Here is a 9,524-nt window from a genome sequence, read left to right as displayed (position 1 = left end):
GTCCATAAATGACGTCACGCACCTGGGGGGGGGGGGGGTCAGACATTTGTGACGATGCGTGACGAGGGGGGGGGGGTGAGAAATGTGACGTCACATCAAAATGCGCAACTTTAAATAAATATAGACAACACGCTCCACTTAATTAAATAGACTTGTTAATAAATGTTTTCTCCTACATCAGAGTGCAGCGGCACAATAAATACGCACTACAATGACAATAGTTTAAAGCGATTTGAAGCATGTTTTATCTTTTTTTTTGGGGGGGGTCAGACATTTGTGACAATGACGAGGGGGGGGTCAAAAATCGTCCAAAATCGCGTGACGTCATTTATGGACGGCCCCAAAGCCGCTTTTGTCGCCCCAATGCTGACGTAATCCACAGCACACCAGGTACTCATTTAAGTCTGAGCCGACATAATTGAGGCCCAGGAAGTCACCGTTGTGACCACATACACACGCACGAACATTCGCCAATGCGTCATCATCGCCACTCCGATCACTTAGCGGCCGACGACAACGACGACGACGACAATGTCTGGGGCCGCTCTACCCGATGCAAGGATTCTGCCGACGGCTAAAGGCTCCTCCTCCCGTGCGCCTCTGGCGATGCCCCCCGAACAGCGCTGTGCCGAGATGGCTGCGTCAACGGCGGGCGCTGCGCGGCTCCCTGGCGTGTGCACCTGCAGGGACGGCTACTCGGGGCTTCGTTGCCACAAGCGTACGGCCACCATCTGCTGCTGCTGCTGCCGCCTCTCAAATCCCCGCCGTCAACTCTTCGTAGAGAGAGATTGGGGGGGGGGGGGTATCCGATCGGGATTTCCTTGGCATTTTTCCATCCAGTCCTCTGCATTCTCAAACTGAAGTTTGTGGGCCAGTCTTCCACGGTCCATTCGCATCTCCCATTAGTCGCCATTGAAGTGTAAATTGGACCGTATCGCTGCATTGTATTGCAGGCTGCTGATTTTGTGGGAAGTGAAAAGTGGGCCGCAGAAAGGTGTATCTACTGGCTTTACGAAACACCTGTTGTAGCCTATAGTTACCTGTGTACTAGAGGACATCGAAAGAACGGGTCAACTCCTTGGTAGGTCGGTAAGCTGTACAATGTGGTTATTTATATAAGCATCGTGTCTATCTGTTGATTTGAGAGCTGGAATCGAGACATTCTTCCATATAAGCTGGTATGCTTGATTTGTCACATCGTGTTCCCTGAGATATCACAAATAGTGGCATCAAATGACTGCATCTAACAGAGAAATCCATGTTTAGAAGTCTGTCTCCTTCCTGTTTTATTTCCTCGTAATGATGAATATTTCAAATTTTCAGATTCAGGTTAATGTATCAAGATGCGTTAAAATTGTGGGGAAGATATGTGACCGTTAGTCATTATACCCTGGTCAATGCAGGTTGGTGAGGAAACTCACCCGACGTGGATAACCACACACCACTTGCACTCAGATGACCCCAACCACTCGGGACTCAAGCAGGTACACGGATAGCACCGGGAGGTCTTCATCCAGCTGTGGATTGATCGTGGTCAATGATGACATTCAATGTTTAAGGTGTAGTAGCGGTGCAATTGTTAGCGCAATGCACTATGAACCCAGCAGCGACTCAAGTTACTGATCACGGATGACATCAGTAGCGAGTGATATCTGAACTAATTCTGGGCACCTACCTGTCCTTCACCAATCCACACTGACCAATGTGGTGAATGATGGTCAAACAACCCCCATGGCAGAAACATCGTGGTGGAGGAATTTATCCAGCAGTGGATCGACAAAGGTCTTCACATTTAAATAAAATGTTTAGTGCCAAGCGATTGGACTACACATTTTAATTCTAGATTTAAAGCTTTCGTGACTGCTAGGATCCATACTCTTTGGTTCTATTGGGTAAAGTCAGCGCTGTCCTCCAGACAGTCTTGTCCCTTCACCTGATGAAGGCCGCTTGTGTTGTGGCCGAAACGTAGTGATTTTTTGTTATGTTATTTTCACCTACGTGACTTTACCCAATAGAACCAAAGAGTACTACACATTTTACCCAGCAGAATGGCGGTGATTATCGCACGCGCAAAACGAAATCGTCTCGCAAGTTCACAGTGTCACATTGTGCGTCTTCATTCTTTGTGCCGTCTGCCTTTTGCTCAGGCCAAGCGCGACATCCCGTGTAGTCACGGCGCTGTCACTGATCACCAATCGATTATATAATTACTGCACCTGAATTAGTTAAATGAAGACGTCACCCTGCTGCTGCTCTATTTAAGACCGGGAGCAAGTGAGGGCTTTACCATTCTGGCGAATTGCTCGATGATGCTGTATGTAATTACCAGCGAAACGTCGTATTCAAACTGTAAATGTTGTTGATTCACCCTTCAACACAGCGGTGGGCTGATGTAGTGAACTCTTTTGTCTTTTGTCAACGTGACACTTTTTTTGCTGATTGGCCGTGTCGGGTGGTGGAGGGTTACGACACATTTATAAATAACGCGATCTAACCCAAAAACCTTTATTATGAATCACGACACTAATTACACCATAACTAGCTACGTGTCCACCAGGCTAACTACACTAATTACACCGTAATTAGCTACATAACCACCAGGCTAACTACACTAATTACACCGTACCTAGCTACGGAACCACCAGGCTAACTACAATAATTACACCGTAACTAGCTACGTGACCACCAGGCTAACTACACTAATTACACCGTAACTAGCTACGTAACCACCAGGCTAACTACACTAATTACACCGTAACTAGCTACGTGACCACCAGGCTAATGACACTAATTACACCATAACTAGCTACATAACCACCAGGCTAACTACACTAATTACACCGTAACTAGCTACGTGACCACCAGGCTAACTACACTAACTACACCGTAACTAGCTACGTAACCACCAGGCTAACTACGCTAATTACACCGTAACTAGCTACGTGACCGCCAGGCTAACTACACTAATTACACCGTAACTAGCTACGTGACCACCAGGCTAACTACACTAATTACACCGTAACTAGCTACGTCACCACCAGGCTAACTACACTAATTACACCGTAACTAGCTCCGTAACCAACAGGCTAACTACACAAATTACACCGTAACTAGCTACGTGACCACCAGGCTAACTACACTAATTACACCCTAACTAGCTACGTCACCACCAGGCTATCTACACTAATTACACCGTAACTAGCTACGTCACCACCAGGCTAACTACACTAATTACACCGTAACTAGCTCCGTAACCACCAGGCTAACTACACCAATTACACCGTAACTAGCTACGTAACCACCAGGCTAACTACACTAATTACACCATAACTAGCTATGTCACCACCAGGTTAACTACACTAATTACACCGTAACTAGCTACGTCACCACCAGGCTAACTACACTAATTACACCGTAACTAGCTCCGTAACCAACAGGCTAACTACACAAATTACACCGTAACTAGCTACGTAACCACCAGGCTAACTACACTAATTACACCCTAACTGGCTACGTCACCACCAGGCTAACTACACTAATTACACCGTAACTAGCTACGTCACCACCAGGCTAACTACACTAATTACACCGTAACTAGCTCCGTAACCACCAGGCTAACTACACGAATTACACCGTAACTAGCTACGTAACCACCAGGCTAACTACACTAATTACACCGTAACCAGCTACGTAACCCCCAGGCTAACTACACTAATTACACCATAACTAGCTATGTCACCACCAGGCTAACTACACTAATTACACCGTAACTAGCTGCGTAACCACCAGGCTAACTACACTAATTACACCGTAACTAGCTACGTAACCACCAGGCTAACTACACTAATTACACTGAAACTAGCTACGTGACCACCAGGCTAACTACACTAACTACACTGGGAGTAGCTACAACGGACAGGACCCCAGCTTGGGTCCAAGTCCACGTGTTGGTGACTCTTCACGGACGTCGAATGTAGATCTTCAGGATGACAACAGCAACTCTGGGGAACCCAGCTTATATCCTCCGTGGCCGTGGCTGGCCCCACCCTTGGCCACGACCACCTTCTAGAATCCACGAGCAGGATCTCGCCCCGACACGTGACCACCCCTAGCCCCCCACTTGGGGACCCTGTGTAGACTTTACCAGTCACGTGTTCTCCGGGGTCAATCCGAGTGCCATGGCCTAAAGTAACCCGATTCCATGGCTGACACTCTCACACCCCATCCTGTAGGGGTCGGCAATGCACACCTGAGCGTGGTGTCACTCAGCGCTATGACTCAGCGCTCACAGAGCCCCTCTAGGGCCAGCACGACACCCGCATACAAGTGGTGTCCACGATGTGAGTACATCGCACACCGTGCCCCTCTAGTGCCGGCATTACACAGCGACGTCTGCGACGTCAGTACATCTGCATTCCTCTTTCCATCCCAGAGTAACTCTCAGCATGCACCGCTCCACGCTTTTTTCCTAAATACTTTTCAGCTTTTGTTCCATGTTCTTGTTTGATAATTCTTATTTATCACCGGTGCTATGGTATAAGCCATGGTGCTTGTGTATTCTGTGCAACGGCATGGACCATAAATAGCTCGGCACACACCCGGCTTGTTGATGTCCAATTGAACGATGCAATGCGGTGGCACTGGAACCTTGAAGCAGGATCCAAAATCCTGGCTTCTCGAGTTGCCACGCATCACTTCCCCATCCATTTGCCTCAATACTGCAACTGTCCGGGAAGCACAGCAAATCGTGGAAAAACGAACGTCTCCCCATCCATTCGGATCTCAATACAGTCCCTCGCCAGCACTTGAGTCGCGCAAGCCTTTTTGGACCCACGCGCTTAACCTTCAACAATGTAACTTCAAACGTGATATTCTTGGGTCTTTCTGTAAAGTCACGTAGATAGGTTCAAAGAAAATAACAAAAATAACAAAAAAAACTGCAACGTTTCGATCACAACACAAGCAATCGTCATCAGGAGAGCAATCTTATTATCTCTGAGATCAGGGCTAGGCCAGCCCTGAACAAGATCCGTCGACTCGATCAAGTCACTCACATTTCTGAAGAGATGCCGCGACACTAAGGTAATACCGATCGCCTTCACACTGACATCTGCTGTTGTCACTTCTCCCAATGGTAAACGGATCTTGTTCAGGGCTGGCCTAGCCCTGATCTCAGGGATAATAAGATTGCTCTCCTGATGACGATTGCTTGTGCTGTGATCGAAACGTCGTAGTTTTTTTGTTATTTTCTTTGAACCTATCTACGTGACTTTACCGAAAGACCCAAGAATGTGAATTCCTGCAGTCACGAAAGCTTTAAGTCAACATTCAAACGTGATTCTTGGAAATCCGAATGAAGTCCACAAGACACAAACACCTCATGAAAGACCCGATGTAAAAGGTACCTGGCTTCGATCTTCCGTAAAGCTTACGGGCTACCCTAAACAACATCCGGTCGATGCACAAAAAAGGAAAACAGAAAAAACTCTCCAGTGTGCGACTGGGCTCACCCAGAACCATGGAACATATAACAATTCAATGCCCGATTCACAAACATAATGGAGGCATTACAGTGATACAATCTGCTACAGCTGACGCAGTCATCCGGCTCTACCACCTCAAATAAACATTATTGTAGTTGCTACACGTCTGCACATACGAATAAGAGGTTTGTGAAACTTGAATCGATGTGGTCATGCTATATAAAGCTGCTGCACTGGCTGAAATTGTCAGTTTGTATTTATGCATGTTGTTGTTGCAACGCGTTTTCTCAGTGGTCCGTGAACAGTACACGTCGTGTTGAGTGACCAGAACGACACGTACTGCCCCTTCGAGCTTAGTTGTTCCCCTAACTGATAAATGGAGGCCAATGAAAACACTGTTCGTACAGACGTGTCTAATGCCAGACAAGACATTGATTTATGGCACCAATTACCGCAAATGCGAGCTGTTACCTGAGCAAAATGTAACCAAGCAAAAAGTACATTTAAAATGAATAAATCCAACACTCAGTTCAGCAGAAAATACTGAACGTATGACCACCAAAAATAGAATGCGACTTCTAGATTTGAAGCTTTCGTGACTGCAAGGATGAAATTGTCAGTTTGTATTTATGCATGTTGTTGTTGCAACGCAACAACGCAACAACAACATGCAACGCAACAACAACTTGCATAGTGGTATTCCAAACTCCCAGGGTGGTGTATTATCATCTTGTGCTAATTCCAAGCTTTGTCAGTGGTGCGTTTCATGCTAATTTCCTTTGTCAGAGCGTTTGCTGTTTGCCCCCTCACAGCTTAAAGGGAGGCGACCAGCGCTTGGCTTTCTTCACTCCAACGCTGCCCCCTGGACAGGTTGGTCCCTTCACCTGATGAAGGCTGCTTGTGTTGTGGCCGAAACGTCGTGATTTTTGTTGTTTTAATTTTTCTACCTACGTGACTTTACCGAATAGAACCAAAGAGTAAGAATGCCACTTATAATTATACACATTAAACAGGATGTAAATGAATAGAGTGGTGGCACTAGGAAACTGACGAAACAACCAGTTAAATTCCCAGCCACAGTTAACATCAGTGGGTGAAGAATGACCGACATGGTGTGGTGAGGCCTTCGTTTAAGCAGTGGGTTGACAAAACGCTGTAAATGATGAACAGTGAACACATTACAATTCTCCAGTGAACTGTTTATCAACACATGGTAAACATGCCTTTAAAAGTGGCAAGGCTCCAAAATACAACTTGTTAAAATGTTGTTGGGTGTCAATTGAAATTTGACATATCCACATATCTGTAACATTCCCAGAGTAAAGAACATGACAACTTAAACTGGACATATTTCCAGGTACATTCATGTTTATTCAACTTTTAAATACACTGCAAAATAGATTCAAAGCTTTCGTGACTGCAGGAATGACTCTTTGGTTCTTTCGGGTAAAGTCGTGTAGTAATTTCTTTCGACGAGACTTTACCGAAAAAAAGTGTAACACTGCAAAATGTCATAAATGAAAATATTAACATTATCAAAAACAATTTTAATGAAAAAAATGTGGAATAAGTGGTGCAGAGCTAAAAGCAGCTTTTTTTCTTATATCCAAATACTGATTTCTAGAAGAGATCAGATAACGGTAATTGTGCTGGTTGTATTGTATAGGTGACTTCCAAGTGAGCCATATTGCTTGGGGGACATTGTGCTGGTGGCCATGTTCTATAGGTGACTTCCAAGTCAGCCATATTGCATGGGGGACATTGTGCTGGTTGCCATGTCCTATAGGTGAGTTCCAAGTCAGCCATATTGCATGGGGGACATTGTGCTGGTTGTCTTGTATAGGTGACTTCCAAGTCAGCCATATTGCTTGGGGGACATTGTGCTGGTTGCCATGTTCTATAGGTGACTTCCAAGTCAGCCATATTGCTTGGGGGACATTGTGCTGGTGGCCATGTTCTATAGGTGACTTCCAAGTCAGCCATATTGCTTGGGGGACATTGTGCTGGTTGTATTGTATAGGTGACTTCCAAGTCAGCCATATTGCATGGGGGACATTGTGCTGGTTGTATTGTATAGGTGACTTCCAAGTCAGCCATATTGCATGGGGGACATTGTGCTGGTGGCCATGTCCTATAGGTGACTTCCAAATCAGCCATATTGCATGGGGGACATTGTGCTGGTTGTCTTGTATAGGTGACTTCCAAGTCAGCCATATTGCTTGGGGGACATTGTGCTGGTTGTATTGTATAGGTGACTTCCAAGTCAGCCATATTGCTCGGGGGAAATTGTGCTGGTTGCCATGTTGTATAGGTGACTTCCAAGTCAGCCATATTGCATGGGGGAAATTGTGCTGGTGGCCATGTTCTATAGGTGACTTCCAAGCTAGCCATATTGCATTTGGGACATTGTGCTGGTTGTCTTGTATAGGTGACTTCCAAGTCAGCCATATTGCATGGGGGACATTGTGCTGGTTGTGTTGTATAGGTGACTTCCAAATCAGCCATATTGCATGGGGGACATTGTGCTGGTTGTATTGTATAGGTGACTTCCAAGTCAGCCATATTGCATGGGGGACATTGTGCTGGTTGTCTTGTATAGGTGACTTCCAAGTCAGCCATATTGCTTGGGGGACATTGTGCTGGTTGTATTGTATAGGTGACTTCCAAGTCAGCTATATTGCATGGGGGACATTGTGCTGGTTGCCATGTTGTATAGGTGACTTCCAAGTCAGCCATATTGCTTGGGCGACATTGTGCTGGTGGCCATGTTCTATAGGTGATTTCCAAGTCAGCCATATTGCATGGGGGACATTGTGCTGGTTGCCATGTCCTATAGGTGACTTCCAAGTCAGCCATATTGCATGGGGGACATTGTGCTGGTTGTCTTGTATAGGTGACTTCCAAGTCAGCCATATTGCTTGGGGGACATTGTGCTGGTTGCCATGTTCTATAGGTGACTTCCAAGTCAGCCATATTGCATGGGGGACATTGTGCTGGTGGCCATGTTCTATAGGTGACTTCCAAGTCAGCCATGTTGCTTGGGGGACATTGTGCTGGTTGCCATGTTGTATAGGTGACTTCCAAGTCAGCCATATTGCATGGGGGACATTGTGCTGGTGGCCATGTTCTATAGGTGACTTCCAAGTCAGCCATATTGCATGGGGGACATTGTGCTGGTTGCCATGTTGTATAGGTGACTTCCAAGTCAGCCATATTGCATGGGGGACATTGTGCTGGTTGTATTGTATAGGTGACTTCCAAGTCAGCCATATTGCATGGGGGACATTGTGCTGGTTGCCATGTCCTATAGGTGACTTCCAAGTCAGCCATATTGCATGGGGGAAATTGTGCTGGTTGTCTTGTATAGGTGACTTCCAAGTCAGCCATATTGCTTGGGGGACATTGTGCTGGTTGCCATGTTCTATAGGTGACTTCCAAGTCAGCCATATTGCATGGGGGACATTGTGCTGGTGGCCATGTTCTATAGGTGACTTCCAAGTCAGCCATATTTCATGGGGGACATTGTGCTGGTTGTCTTGTATAGGTGACTTCCAAGTCAGCCATATTGCATGGGGGACATTGTGCTGGTGGCCATGTTCTATAGGTGACTTCCAAGTCAGCCATATTGCTTGGGGGACATTGTGCTGGTTGTATTGTATAGGTGACTTCCAAGTCAGCCATATTGCATGGGGGACATTGTGCTGGTTGCCATGTTGTATAGGTGACTTTCAAGTGAGCCATATTGCTTGGGGGACATTGTGCTGGTTGTGTTGTATAGGTGACTTCCAAGTCAGCCATATTGCATGGGGGACATTGTGCTGGTTGTCTTGTATAGGTGACTTCCGAATCAGCCGTGTTGCATGGGGGACATTTTGCTGGTTGTCTTGTATAGGTGACTTCCAAGTCAGCCATATTGCTTGGGGGACATTGTGCTGGTTGCCATGTTCGGTAGGTGACTTCCAAGTCAGCCATATTGCTTGGGGGACATTGTGCTGGTGGCCATGTTCTATAGGTGACTTCCAAATCAGCCATATTGCTTGG

Source organism: Petromyzon marinus, unplaced genomic scaffold (assembly GCF_048934315.1).
Source record: "Petromyzon marinus isolate PM22_M1 ecotype Great Lakes invasive population unplaced genomic scaffold, UKy_Petmar_22M1.pri1.0 PM_G_Scaffold_86, whole genome shotgun sequence".
Lineage (NCBI taxonomy): Eukaryota > Metazoa > Chordata > Hyperoartia > Petromyzontiformes > Petromyzontidae > Petromyzon > Petromyzon marinus.
The sequence above is the reverse complement of the archived record's forward strand: the minus strand, read 5'-3'. Positions refer to the sequence as shown.